This window comes from Halichoerus grypus, chromosome 2 (assembly GCF_964656455.1).
Source record: "Halichoerus grypus chromosome 2, mHalGry1.hap1.1, whole genome shotgun sequence".
Classification (NCBI taxonomy): Eukaryota; Metazoa; Chordata; class Mammalia; order Carnivora; family Phocidae; genus Halichoerus; species Halichoerus grypus.
In genome coordinates, this window is record NC_135713.1 from 86,812,837 (window position 1) to 86,826,598 (window position 13,762).

Here is a 13,762-nt window from a genome sequence, read left to right on the forward strand (position 1 = left end):
AGAGGGTCAACATCACTCAGGGAAGGCATTCCAGGTAAGGATACATTCATGCCAAAGCCTGAGTGATGAGACGGAATCAGCCACACGAAGATCCAGAGGAAGGGCATTCCATATAGAGAAACAGGAATTGCAAAGTCCTTGCAATGGAAATGTTCAAAGAGAAGCAAGCAAGCCAGCATGGTGAGGGCGGGAGGGGCAGTGTGGTAGAAGATAAAGTCGGAGAGATGGTGAGGAGGCCTGACTGGACATGGCCTGGAGGTAATGGCAGAATAGACTTCTGTTCTAAGGGCAACAGGAGACCACTGGAGAGTTACAAGCAGCGGAGTGAAATAATATTCATTATTAAAATGATCACAGTTTCTGGAATTAAGAAATTACCTGGTACAGAGCTAGACGAAGATTAAATTGCATAAGGATAAACTTGGAAGTGGCAGACCAGAGAGAGGTTATTGCAATCGCCAGACGTTTGACCATGGTGGTAGGTAGGATTCGGGTGGTCTTAGCTGAGGTGGTAAAGTGATTAGATTCAGGATATATTCTGGGGAGCAGAGCTTACGTGCTAAGAGTTTGGATACTGGGCATGAGGGTAAGAGATGAAGTAAATATCACTTCTAGGATTTTGCCCTGAGCAGCTGGCCAGATGGAAACACATTTATTGACAGAAGATTGGGGGAGATCGATTTATAAGGGAAGAAATTGAAAGTTCTGTTTTACACATGGTGAGTTAACAGTGACTATTAGATGTCTACGTGGATCTTGATACAAGTCTATCTGTGGTCTCAGCAAACACAAGAGTTCTGTGGGTCATCAGCATGGCTCTCCTGTTCTTGCTGTCCTGCGTCTCCCTAGACTGAGGGAACAATGGAAAGAAATTCACTTATTAATTCCCTCCACAAATATTTATTAAATATCTGTGCCATAAACCTTCAGGTCAGGCACTGTTCTTGCAGATGTGGACAGGGCAATAAACAAGAGGGAGCTGTATTTTTATATTAGACTTTTTCCCTTTCAGGTTTAGTTTCAAGAGTGTGGGTGAAAATGGATGACTCATTTCCGTTCTTTACTAGCTAGCACAAGGCTGCCCGTCAGTTTAGTGTCTGTTGCATCACACTTCTCTGGCATTCAGTAGAAACGTTCAGAAGCAGACTCAGCCTGAATGCACAATGTCACCTGCCAAAGTCCATTAGTAAAGAATACAAAATGAATGGTACTGTTTAATATATATTTCCTCCCACTTATTCCTCCTGTCTTTTCATTCTTCTACCATTGATTATTTTATAGAGTCCTAGAGTAAAAGAAACATCTTTGAGCTTGTGATGATTAATGGAAATTATTATATATAGAGCTACTCTGGTTTAAGTCTACCAAAGAATCACCAAAATATTTCTGAGTAACTGGTTATCACAGCCTTCTTGGGATTTCGTTAGTGGCAACCTGAGGTTTCTGAAACTAAGAAATTACTTGGTGTTTTTCAACACTGATGTGATAGTTTCTGATGCCACTTGCTTAATGAAGGAATAGTTTTTGTTTTTCTTCTACAGGATTTTAAAGCAAAGAGAGAGGCAGAGATAAAAAATAAATTCTCACTGATGCTTTGAACTAATTCTGGTCCCAATTAAACTTCAGGCGAACCAAATTTGAGACCATAAAATACAGTCAGCTTCACTTTGCATTCTGCACCCCCTCAGCCTTCCTTAAAACTGGCTCCTCCAGTTTCCATCTGAATGACGCTATCATCAGAGTCAGTTGCGCTGAACGGAGATTACTGTGTGCTATAGTCATGGTCTGGTTTCCTGTCTGGTGAAGAAGCGTTTCACGGTAGTTAATAGCACTGGCCTTAGTCAATGAGACGAGGATTTGGATCCTGGCATTGCCATTCACTGGCTGAATGAGCTCAGGCCAGACTCTGATTCTCTCTGGATCTCAATTTCCTCATCCATGTTTATGGGTCAGACTTGAATGAGCTCATGTAGGTAAAGGACCAAGCACAGGGCCTGACACAGGGTAGGCATTTGTTTACACATCCCCCAAATGTTTGAGTGCGAGGCACTGTTGTAGGCTCTGGGATAAAGCAGAGACAAATTAGACAAAGTCCTTGCCTTCGTGGGTCTTACATTGAGGCACTCTGCAATCTTCTGCTTTCTTTCTCATTTGCTTTCTTTCCAGAGTGGCTCTGGGAAAAATAGTAATATAGGCAAAAATGGGCTTTTGATCATAGTCTCCCCTGTGTGTGTGTGTGTGTGTGTGTGTGTGTGTGTGTGTGTGTTGTGGCCAAAGTCTGTGTGGCCCACCTCCAGCTCCATCCATGTGCCCCCAAGGCCGTCCTTGCACGCAGGACCTCCTCCGTGGGCCTTCCCTGGACCATCCCATCAACACTCGCCTGCTTATTCTGTATCTTGTTATCTCCCTTCTCAGTCACACAAGGCAATTGAAAGAGTTTCTGATAACTGACACAGACCTAATATATGACCCTATTGAGGCTTCTGCTTAGTTGCCCAAAAATGAATCTCTAGCAGTAGAATCGTGTAAGTTGTGGCACATATGAGACAGCAGAAGGCTATGGAGAAGCAGTCTTGTCTGTTCACAGAACACCATGTTTTGTTTATGGAACCTGGGCTATAAAATGACTTTCTTCTCTTCTCTTACTTTCACCAGGCTTTTCCATTTTTCTCCCTTTCTCTTATGCTCACACTATTCACGTTACACACAATATATTCTGAAGTCAATTTAAATGTCATATCCTCCTCTGACCTTTCCATTTGAAAGAAATCTCCCTCCTCTGTATCTCTCTGGCCAGTCTTCCCAGTTTTGTCCACTTACTTGTTATTTCTTCCTTACTTCTCTGCAATCACAAACTTCATTAGGACATGTGTGAATGTTTGGGAGATAAGATCCAAGGGGGTAGCTGAGAGCTAAAGCCAGGTCAGGGCCTTTCAGAGGTTGAGCAAAACTCTTTCCTTCCCTCTCTCCATCTCTCTGAGCTGCCTTCTTTCCTTTCCTTAAAATGTATTTTTAAATGGGTAAAACAAAGTTTTAATACATAAATCATAATATAATAATTCTATTTATAGAAGTATTGGGGATGTTATTTAAAAGTAATTTGTGAGGGGTGTCTGGGTGGCTCAGTCGGTTAAGCATTTGACTCTTGATTTTCCTCAGGTCATGATCTCAAGGTTGTGAGATGGAGCCCCATGTCAGGCTGCACGCTGGGTGTAGAGCCTGCTTAAGATTTTCTCTCTCCCTCTCCCTCTGCCCCTCCCCCCCAACTCACGAAAGCTCTCTCTCTCTCTCTCTAAAAATCAATCAATCAATGTAATTTTTGATACACTGTAGGTATCTAATAACGGGCTATTCAAGTTTTTTGATGAATAAGATCTTAAGTATGCCAGAAACAACATGTATAAAATAATTCAGAGAGATGATTAGAAGTTTATTTTGAGATCTTATTGAGTGAGACCCAGGGTGAGTGAAGTTTCAGCTCCCCCATGGTACACAATGTGTGAGCAGTGGTGTCACATGTTGATAAGATCATTAACCAAAACATTAGTTAGATGAAAATGAGGGCAATCACAGGAGGATAAATAGAAACAGGGGTAGAATTTTGGGGAAAGCCTGAGACTGTTTTGGGGAATGGTGTGTGTATTAGCTCAGGACCTTGGGCCATAAGCCTGACTGCCTTGTGACTTCTCAGAATTGGGATGGAAAGAACCAAGAGATCTAGAAAGAAGGTCTCTCTGTAGAAGATAGGATTTTCATAGTGTTGGAGGAAGGGTAGCAAGGGAGAGTCCTGGGAAAGACAAAGAGAAGAGATTTAAGAACTTAGCATCTTTCGTAGACATACTTAGGAACATCTCTGCCCTAACCCATTTCTTTGAGACCTGTCTCTATGTAGCACTGGTAAAGAACAGCCAGAGTATCTGGTGACACCCCTACCAGAAAGCTGGTCTGCAAAGAAAAGGAAGAAAGAAGACAGAAGAATGTGCAGAGAGAAGCAGAAACTAGAAGCTATGTGAATCCTGAGAGATAAAATGAGTTGTCTTGGTTCTTTGACTTCAGTGCCCATGAACCCTGCTGGTACTTTGCCAGGGAGTCCATGGATCTATACCATTATCTAAAGCTCCCCTGCTTTATAGCCTACAAGTGACTTACTGTTTTTTTTATAATAAGAAGAGTCCTAATTAGAACAATACCTGATATGTGATTTAGAGTTGATGGTTTCTTGTGGTCCCAGGAACTTAAGCTCTTAGTCATAGATACAGGGAGAACTGTGTCTGTTTCTTTACTACAGTTAAGATAGTTGGAGTTAATTTTCCATCTTCTCTATGGTGGAGTGTTTGGTCATTCTTCATACAGTTGGGTTGGAGCTAAGGGAAGGCAGAAGGAGACAGTTTTTCATGAGGCCAGGATATAGATTGAGGGATGTAATGTTTCGGGCAAAGGTTAAGGTGCTGAAACAAAAAGACCCTTCAAATACAATAGCTTAAATAAGATTAAAGTTTTTTGTTTTTTCTCTCTCTCTTTTTTATAGTCATAGTAATAGCCGAGGTGTTTTACCTAGGGTCTATTGGGTCAGTTGTCCTTATCCTTATTTACGCGGTGACCAGTAATATGATTATGTCCCAACCTGTAGAAATGGAGAAAGGGCACCAAAGGTTTAAGGCCAAAAACTGGATTTGCCACATACTACTTAGAGCCATATCTCACTGGCCCAAACTCAGTCATGTGACCACAGGTAGCTGCAAGGGAGGCTGGCTAATGTGCTCCGTAGCTTTGTGGCCACATACCCGGCTCAATAACTTTTGGTATTACATCATTAAGAGAAAGAGGAAGGACAATAACTGTGGTGTCAGGGGCTCATTAGGAGAATTTGTAGTGAGCCTAGCTGGAAGCATCACCTCCTCAAAGATTATTACGGTTTGTGTTCTCTTCTCCCTCCAGTATTGACCAAGTTTGACGTTTTATTCATTTACGTGTTGACAATTTTAATTCACTCGTTCATTTTACCTTTTGTGTGTGTTGTTTTTGTTGTTGAACATTTTATATATCTGATTCACTAAAAGGCAATCAAAAGTTCAAATTCAACATTATTTTACTTTTATATGACCATTATGAGTTTTATAGGGTTTTGGAGGGATTTCAACAACTTTATTTTTTTTTAAAAAAAGGCCAGGTATTGCTGATTTAGCCCTCTGGATACACTAGCAAGGAAAGTGTGTTTCACTTTGATAAGCCTCTGGGGATCAGAAATTGCTATTTCAAAGCAGAAAGAAATGCCAGCTAGTGGCTGCAGGTGGGGGATAAGTGTGGAATATATGAAACATACTTTTATAACTTATTTAATTCTTCAAAAATAGTTATGTGATAAACTCTGTGGGGGTCGTGGTAGGGTAGCATCTATCAAGCACAATAAAGGCAATCAAACCCCACAAAGCGTAGGGAGGGCATAAGAACACAGAATGGAAAAAACTGGAGATGGTCATTCTTTTATAAGCAGTGTGTCAAATTATACCTTAATAGCACATTAAAAATAACCTAACTTTAAAGATGTGCAAAAATCCTATATTTTTCCACATTTATTTTTTCTAGATCGGGTTTAGGAATAAGGAGCAGAAAAATCAAAGTACTCTACTATGATCCCTGCTCTTCAGGGCTTGCTTCCCCATCATGGGTGTGGCAAGGTTATGGGCCCTTCTATGGCCTCAAAGCAGACATGACTAGCTTTAAATAGATCTGTTTAAAGATTCCATGTGAGGTCACATAGTCAAGATTCCTGGGAGAGATTGGAAAGAATGGCGCTGCTAGGGAAAAGAATGGGCGACTACTTTAGATACACACTATCATTTATGCTTCACCACACACCTGAAAATTGGCTTCTTAGAATCTCTCTGGATTCCAAGGTCTGCTGCCGTAATAGTCACTACTTCCCTGCCCTCCTGGCCTTGTTTCTAATATGTGCTTCTGAACTACCACTTTGACCTTATCTTTTGACACAGGTACTTAAAAAATGTTTCCTTTGTAGAATGCTTCATTAGTTCCGGGCTCTACCTTGTGATCACCTGCATCTGAATTTCTCCTAGGGCCTGACCCACTCACTGGCCTTTTATTCTCTGCCCCAGCCTTGCCTAGGTTTTCTGAGCCTGGTTCTCATCTTCTTTTTTTTTTAAAAACTGTTGTTCTTTTTATAAACTGTTGTTTCAAGTACATCTAACAGTACCAGTGAGCAAACACTCATTTCAATTGTGGAGGACAGATCTGAAAATGGTACAGGAAGTTGGAAAAGATTATTGGGAATTTAAGGTGAGGAAACAGGGTGGAGGTAGATTCCGAGTAAAGCCTTAAAGAATGAGGCAGGTCCAAGGTGAAAGAGCACCTTTGTGACATCACAGAGTGAAAACAGATGAACATTCTGGGGACTCATGGAAAACAGTGCTGGGTGAGGTGAAAGTATTCGGCAGAATGTGTTGAGCTGCCCGAGGTCTGAACCTTCCTTCTTATCTCCAGATACCTGTATGTTTTTCCTGTTTCCAATTTTGAATATCTCCTGGGATGACAGCTTTTGAACTTCCTTGTTGGCAGGCTTTCGGAGTATTAAGAATGATCAGCAGCTTTTAATATACAAGTCTGTTCTTCGGAAGATAGCCTGCATCTACCTTTTGCTCATAAAATATTTAATGTTGACCCTGTGTCCCTCTGGGTTTCATTTTTGTTTAGTCCTAAGTAGGACTTAGCAGGTAAAAAGGATGGGGAAGAAGACCTTCTTTCAGTAGAGAAGTCAAAGACAATTCTGTACTAACCTTTGAGGGATTTAGAGTCTTGTTGGATAAAGCGAAACACTGAGAAAATAAAATCTATACATGTATAAGGCCACAAAGGCAAGGTATGAAACATGAATTTCATTAGAGCATTTGGTTTTCCCATGTAACACCTCTCCCTTTTTAATATTGTGATTTCATTATTGACTACATTCTGTCCTTTAGAAAGATATCACATTGACTATTTTAGAGTATAATGTGCCTGGTTTAGTCACAGAAGAGCACTAATATGGCACTCTCTAGAAGCTTAATTTTTCCAAATACTCAACACATGGACCCTAAGAGCCAGTTGCATATTTATTTTTCATGTTACATTTGCTGATGGAAGTTATATCTGGAGTTAAAAATTATTTGGCAGATCATAGGATTCTTTTTAGACTAAAATTTGACAATGTCCTTTTAGCATAGAATATAATGCTGTCTATGTGTAGAGATGTGGGAACGGAAAATGTCTTTCGGCAAACACACTGACACCTGGGAGGCTTCTGTCAACTTCCAACAAAAGCGTTTGAAAAAACTGCAGATCAGATGCTATGCAAATGTGTTTCTATTTAGCATACGCCATCAAGTACACCACATCCTGTTATTTTGATACACATAGAAAAATAATTTTAATATCCATTTGTAGGGTTTTTCTACATGACTCCTCATAAAAAGAAATTTCTCTGAGAACCTCTTATAATTATTGTTTATTAAAATAGCACAAGCTCAGCTCTGAGCATTCCTGCTCACATTGCTAGCCTCCTTTCAAGCCCTAGTGCACTTTATGCCTCACTGATGATACTTGTCATTTTCAGCTTTCTTTTCCTTTTTGCAGCCCCTCTCCTATTTGACTGTGAACTCCTGGAAGACAGGTTCCATGTTTATTTCACCCTTGCCCTGTACAACATCTTGCTTAAAGTTGGCACTCAAGGGAACAACAAATTGACACTACACTTTTTCATTTTGTACTCTAAGCTCCTTGAGGTTTGAAGAGACTATCTCATTCATAACCCCATGCACCTATTACATTTCTTAGTCTGCAAAAGAACTCAATAAATGGTTGTGCCATATATCAATGGGAACTGAATGCAAATGCTACATTTTATCTTATATACCTGTCCGTCTTAGTGCTTTCAGGAAGAGAAGAGCTATGTTCAGCCAAACCACAGAAATCACACAGAATGGTCCCACTGGTTCTTTAATTCCAACAGGTAGATATATAATGTTGCTAACAGATCACAAAGCTCCAAAGAAAGATCTGGGACAGGTGCGAAATTTATGTGGAGACACAGGAGTAGATTCTAAAGAGTAATTATACTGTATAATGTTTTCACATACAGGTTTGGGAGGCAAGTATGATATAAACAAGTTAATTAACATTCTTAACTACAACTATCAAAATTAATTTGAAGCCTCTTCACCATTGGTATCTAAGGCAGATGGAAGAGAGTTATTTAAAGGCAATCTTTTTGTGATATTATGGGAATTATCTCAAGTGAGTTGAGATTGCCAACTGCCACACGGTTGAATTCACAGATGAATGTGAAAATTATACCAATGAGTTATTACTGATGACCTTCTAGAAATTATAGTTCCAATGGTCAAATATGGTGGGAAATAGCAGAAAAGTTTGCAAAAAGAAGAACAAAAGTAAAAACTAACTAACTAAAAAGCTTTGATAATATAGAAGAGGCTGTTTGGAATAAACAAGGCAATATAATTTTTAGTTTTGTGCTTTGATCAAAATCTCTTCAAGGATCTTGTCACAACTCATTACATGCATTACACAAACCTGCCCTGATTTATGGACAATTGATTTTTTGGGCCTGTGTTAGAGGTAGAATTAGTAGCCATGTAAGAGTTTCTAGTCATCTCTGTTGATGTTAGGAAGATAAAATACACAATCCTATCTGGTATACATACAGAGGCTAATTTAAAAAAACAAACAAACAAGGAGGTGGCTTCTAGGATATGATTAACAGAAGCAAGACCTTTATATTAAAGTAAATTAAGTTTGGTATAAAAGGAAAAGGAGTTTTGAGAAACAGACACATGACAAGAAGACAGTATAACAAATCATCCCAAAGCTGCAAAAGGAAATTATTTTGCTTAATTTGTTTTGAAATTAGCCACATTTATTTCATATTGGGACGGGGAGGTGAGAAGTTGAGTTAATTTTTAGAATCCCTTTTATAACTATCGTAGGTGATTGTTGAGCTCATTACCCTAGGAAGAAATAGCTCTTTCAAGTTCAATCTGAATTTTGACAAAAGATCTCTCATTCTTGAGCAATTATATTAAGATTTTAAAAATGGGTGTGAGGTCCTGCTAGCAGGGCTGAAGTGGTGGCATCAAACACATCGCCAGAAAGTGGCATGCCTGTGTGGTGAACGGGTCAGGTGCCGGCAGCTTCATGCAGGAAGCCTGTGATGGGGTCCGGGAGGCGGGGCGGGGAGGGGGGGGAGTAGTTGGGAATCCATTTCCCCTATCAGTGTTACCATTTCATAATATCTAAATTCTAATGTGGAATTATTTGTGATAAGCTTCTCTCCCTTTATTCTCTTCTCTTCTTTTTTTTTTTTAAGATTTTATTTATTTGTTTGAGAGAAAGAGGCAGAGAGAGAGAGAGAGAGAAAGGAACAGAGGGAGAGGGAGAAGCAGACTCCCCACCGAGCAGGGAGCCCCACGCGGGACTTGATCCCAGGACCCTGAGATCGTGACCTGAGCTGAAGGCAGATGCTTAACCATCTGAGCCACCCAGGTGCCCCTATTCTCTTCTTTTTCCCGTTCCTATAAACATGTGACAAGAAGAGCGAGTACTATTTTTGTATCTCTGATGCTTAATAATGATGAACTACTAATTCAATTAATTCTGTATGTTATTCCAAATTTCTGCTTACCCAGAAGACCAGGCTTGTGTCCCAAGATTGTGAAATCCATTTATTGATAATGTTCTCAGGGGATTCTGAGCTCCAGCCAGGATTTTAAATCCTAAAGGGTGTCCTTTTCTTTTATCCCTTCCTGCCTCATTCAGGAAGCACAGTGATCTTTCCTTTTAGATTAATTAATTTCAATAATGACATAAATAATTTATGACCTCTTCTACTTTATATTTGCATTTTTAAAAAATTTATTCATTTGAGAGAGAGTGAGCGAGCGAGAGCGCGCACACACGAGTGGGGGAGGGGTAGAGGAAGAGGGAGAGAGAATCTCAAGCACAATCCCTGCTGAGCCGGAAGCCTGACATGGTCCTCTATCCCATGACCCTGATATCATGACCTGAGCCAAAATCAAGAGTCAGACGCTTAACGGACTGAGCCACTTATATTTGCATTTGAAGGTGGGCTTCAATGTGTTAAAATAGAGCATCAGTTCTCTTTTGAGATCCCACCCCTTCCAGAATTATCTAAGAATCCAATTAGGGTAGTTACTCAATCCAAGAGCTTCAGTCCACTTCCAAAGACCAGTTGGCAAGAATACCAGGGAGTTGAATCTGCTCGCTCCTGCATGTGCTTCTAGCACTCACACAGTATTGGATGGACGCTCACAGTCATGCCTTCGGCGGCTAGGTCCTTGCCAAGACTGAGCCCCACAGCTCCCTTTATTTCACATGCTCATGTTTGCCAAAACAACACTGGTCCTGAGGTCTTCTGGACCTAGATTATCTGTGTGTGTGTGTGTGCGTGTGTGTGTGTGTGAGAGAGAGAGAGAGAGAGAGAGAGAGAGAGAGAGAAAGTGCACGCCAGAATCAGCCCTCTCTCAAAAATCTGTAGATCCTCATAATAAGCTTATCGCTTCAGCTCAAACTGCGCTTTCCTCAGGATGAGTGGGTGTTCTCGCGGGCTTGTACAGGAGCTCCCAAACTTTAACTTGCATCAAAATCACCTGAAAGACTTATTAAAACAGATTGCTGGGCCCTAACCTTTGAGATTTTTACTCAAAAGGGGTTATGGACTGAATTGTGTCTCCCCAAAATGTACATGTTGACACCCTAACCCCAGTACCTTAGAATATGACTGTATTTGGAGCTAGGGCATTTAAAGATGTAATTAAGATTAAATGAGGGTCATAAAGGTGGGGCCCTAATTCAACATAATTGATTTTTTTTTTTCTAAGAAGAGGAAGACACTCCAGGGAAGCTCACACATAGGAAAAGCTATGTGAAGACACAGCAGGAAGGTGGCCATCTACAAGTTAGAGAGACCTCAGGAGAAACCAAATTTGTGGGTACGAGTCAAACTGAGTGAGCTAAGCTTCTTCTTAGTTCTCCCTGCTCCCCTGCCCCCTTCTTTCTAAGGTTCTTGGTTTCTCTCCCAAAACCCCAAGTCTGAATTGAGAAAAAAACTTACTAGTTAAAAAAAAGGCAAAAATAAAACAGAACGAGTTGCTCACTTAGTGCAGAGGTCGAGTAGGGAGTAGGAAGAACATTAGATTGGGAGGCTAGAAAGTTAGAAGTCTGAAAATCTTGGCTGTGTCTGGATTCTGCCCGCAGCTATCTACAGGACTGGGTAAACTTAAGAACGAAGGTTTCTATTTGTACAAAAATGGCATTCGATTAAATGGGCTTTAAGGTTTCATACAGTTCCATTATTTTGTAATTTATCCGGTAGATGTTAATGAACTCCTGAGGAATGCTGCTGGAGAGTACGGAATATTTTTAACCCTTTCCCCTTTCCCAAATCAATGAGAGACCAGTGATAGTTGTAATAATAACGAATATGGGGATTTCCAAAGGGGCACCTGGGAAGAGGGGCACTCCTCTTCCCCATCAGGCTTCTAAACTTGTTGACAAATAAGAAAAATGAGAGAAGTAGAAGGTAAGTATCACCTGGATTATAAGTGGAAGCCACATTGGAAGATCTTCCCCACAAACCGTGACAATGCTGATGGGACAGGCTTCCCATGTAAGATTTAAGGCACAGAAAAGCAGAACATATCTTTGCTCTCTGTGATTTTGGTGGCAATGCTTGCTCCTTAGAGCTGAGTGTGAATGGGTTTTAATTCCAAATGTACTAATCAGAGAAATTTTTCCCCAGAGGCAGAACAGAGTAAATAGAACATGGAGAGAGGTCAGGGCAGGTCTCTAGACCTGGGAAAAAACCCCTCTGTGATGGATAAGCTCTATCTCCTACAGTCCTTACCATCCCATGAAACTGATGAGGTTCGCAAAGGTGAACCACTTACCCAAGGTCACACAGCTGAGAAGGGGCAGAGCCGGTCCTGGAGCCCAGTTCTGATTGCCTCCAGAATCAGCATTTCTAATTCCTCCACCAAAGTTTTCTCTGTGGAGATGGAAACTGGCGGTGTGCAGGCAAATTTTCATGCTGATAAATGGGGAAAGCTAGACCCAGGTTAAAAGCCTGGGCTTAACTGGGATAATCAACCATCATAGCAGTCATTTCCCTTGGGTATCTGCTCATCTAATTTTAAAGGAAGAAATATATTCTCCGCTTTTCTGATTCCTGACCTCATTCCATTGTGCTAGGCCTGGGGATGATTCAGATTTTCTTGGTATATTCCTGTTACCAGAGAGCTGTAGTGGTCTTCGGGTTTTCACAAATACAAGGCTATTATAGCACTTTTAAAAAACAAGCATATTGTTTCCCAGCATTCCTCTTTCTACCCACACTCTTGAGAGTTTGGGGAAGACTACTGCCCTTTAAATCTCTCCAGAACTTTTGAATTTAAAAACTAGATGGAAAAAGAAGCTTATGAAAGTAAAATTCATATTCAATTCATATTCATACACACACAAAAATACTAGTAACAACAGATGCCTCTGCTTGCATGAACAGATTTATCCTAAATCTGGATACAATGAACTCCTTTTATCTCCTTAGAAAAGCAGATCTTTGGCCACATTTAGTGGAATATTTCTCTCTTGTGAGTTGACAAAATTATTTTCAGCCTATATTTTGATTATGTGAAATGATGGAGATTGGATTCTTCATCATTTCTTCTTTAGGTATTATTTGTACATAATATTTGCTAGTGTCTGGCACAAGGCTGACATATAGTCCTATTCATTTGGTTATTCTTTCATTGATCCTGACTTGGTTCTTTAAAAAATGTATATGTCTTAATATTTGCATCACCAAATATTTAGAGAATTTCAGGTTTCAAGACATTCAGAGATTGTTATAGTAAGCATTACTGTTAGGTTAATTAGCTTACTAATCATATAGTAGATGATAATAGGAGATTTTCATCTTACCTCTGACCATATACCTGTCAATATACCATGCTAGATAGTTTATACAGGTATGAAAGGTTGTAAGAACGGGGTAGATGAGGAAAAGCTGTATTACTATATAGAGAACACTTGAACTTTGATATATTCATCTATCTTATATGCTTCCATTAAGTGAGGTTCAGGTATAATTTTCCAGAGAAATGTTGGAAATAACTGGCATTATCCATTCTGTTCTATATGCTATGCTAATTTGCTTCCACCTTCCATCACACAATTTAGAAAAGGGCAATATTTTATATAAAAGTTATAGCAAGTACTGGGTTATTGGATTATCAGCTGTGCTCTTTTGCTCTAGTCAATGCTAACCCTTCCCTCTTACTGGGAAGGTCGGTCTAGGCTTTTCTTTCTTCTCTTTTTCTGTTTTGCCTTTCCAAAACTTTACTCAGCTGTTTAATTTTTAGATGTTTCCATATTCCGTTTTCAGTGATATACCATTTTTCATATACGATTTCAGTTCTGCACCTTAACAATTATACACCAACTGAATAAAGCCAGTTTTCGGTTTAATCTTTTTGGTATTCTGACATGTACTTATCTGGCTATTGGAAGTAAGCTTATGGAAGTTGATTCGTTTTAATGAAATTAATACATGAAATGGAGTCACTGGTTCATTCATTTGACATACAGTTATTGAGAACTTACTATGTGCAAAGGCACTGTTGTAACTGCCACAGGAATTACAGCGACATGGTCATTAATCATAAATCTCTAGGAG

At 40.0% G+C, this 13,762-nt stretch overlaps 1 long non-coding RNA gene across 2 annotated transcripts in view; it reads right to left on the reverse strand.

The window, feature by feature from the left end:
- Nucleotides 1-666: 666 nt before the first annotated feature.
- LOC118523007 (uncharacterized) overlaps nucleotides 667-13,762 on the reverse strand; it is a 47,577-nt gene continuing 34,481 nt past the window's right edge. Inside the window, exons 1-2 of one of the 2 annotated variants that reach the window (XR_013445337.1) lie at nucleotides 4,191-4,352; nucleotides 667-850 (exon numbers count right to left, since the gene is read on the reverse strand). This is a non-coding gene — a long non-coding RNA (uncharacterized LOC118523007). Of the gene's footprint in view, nucleotides 851-4,190; nucleotides 4,353-13,762 lie in introns of those variants that run through there. The other variant, XR_004910884.2, reaches the window with a different exon arrangement.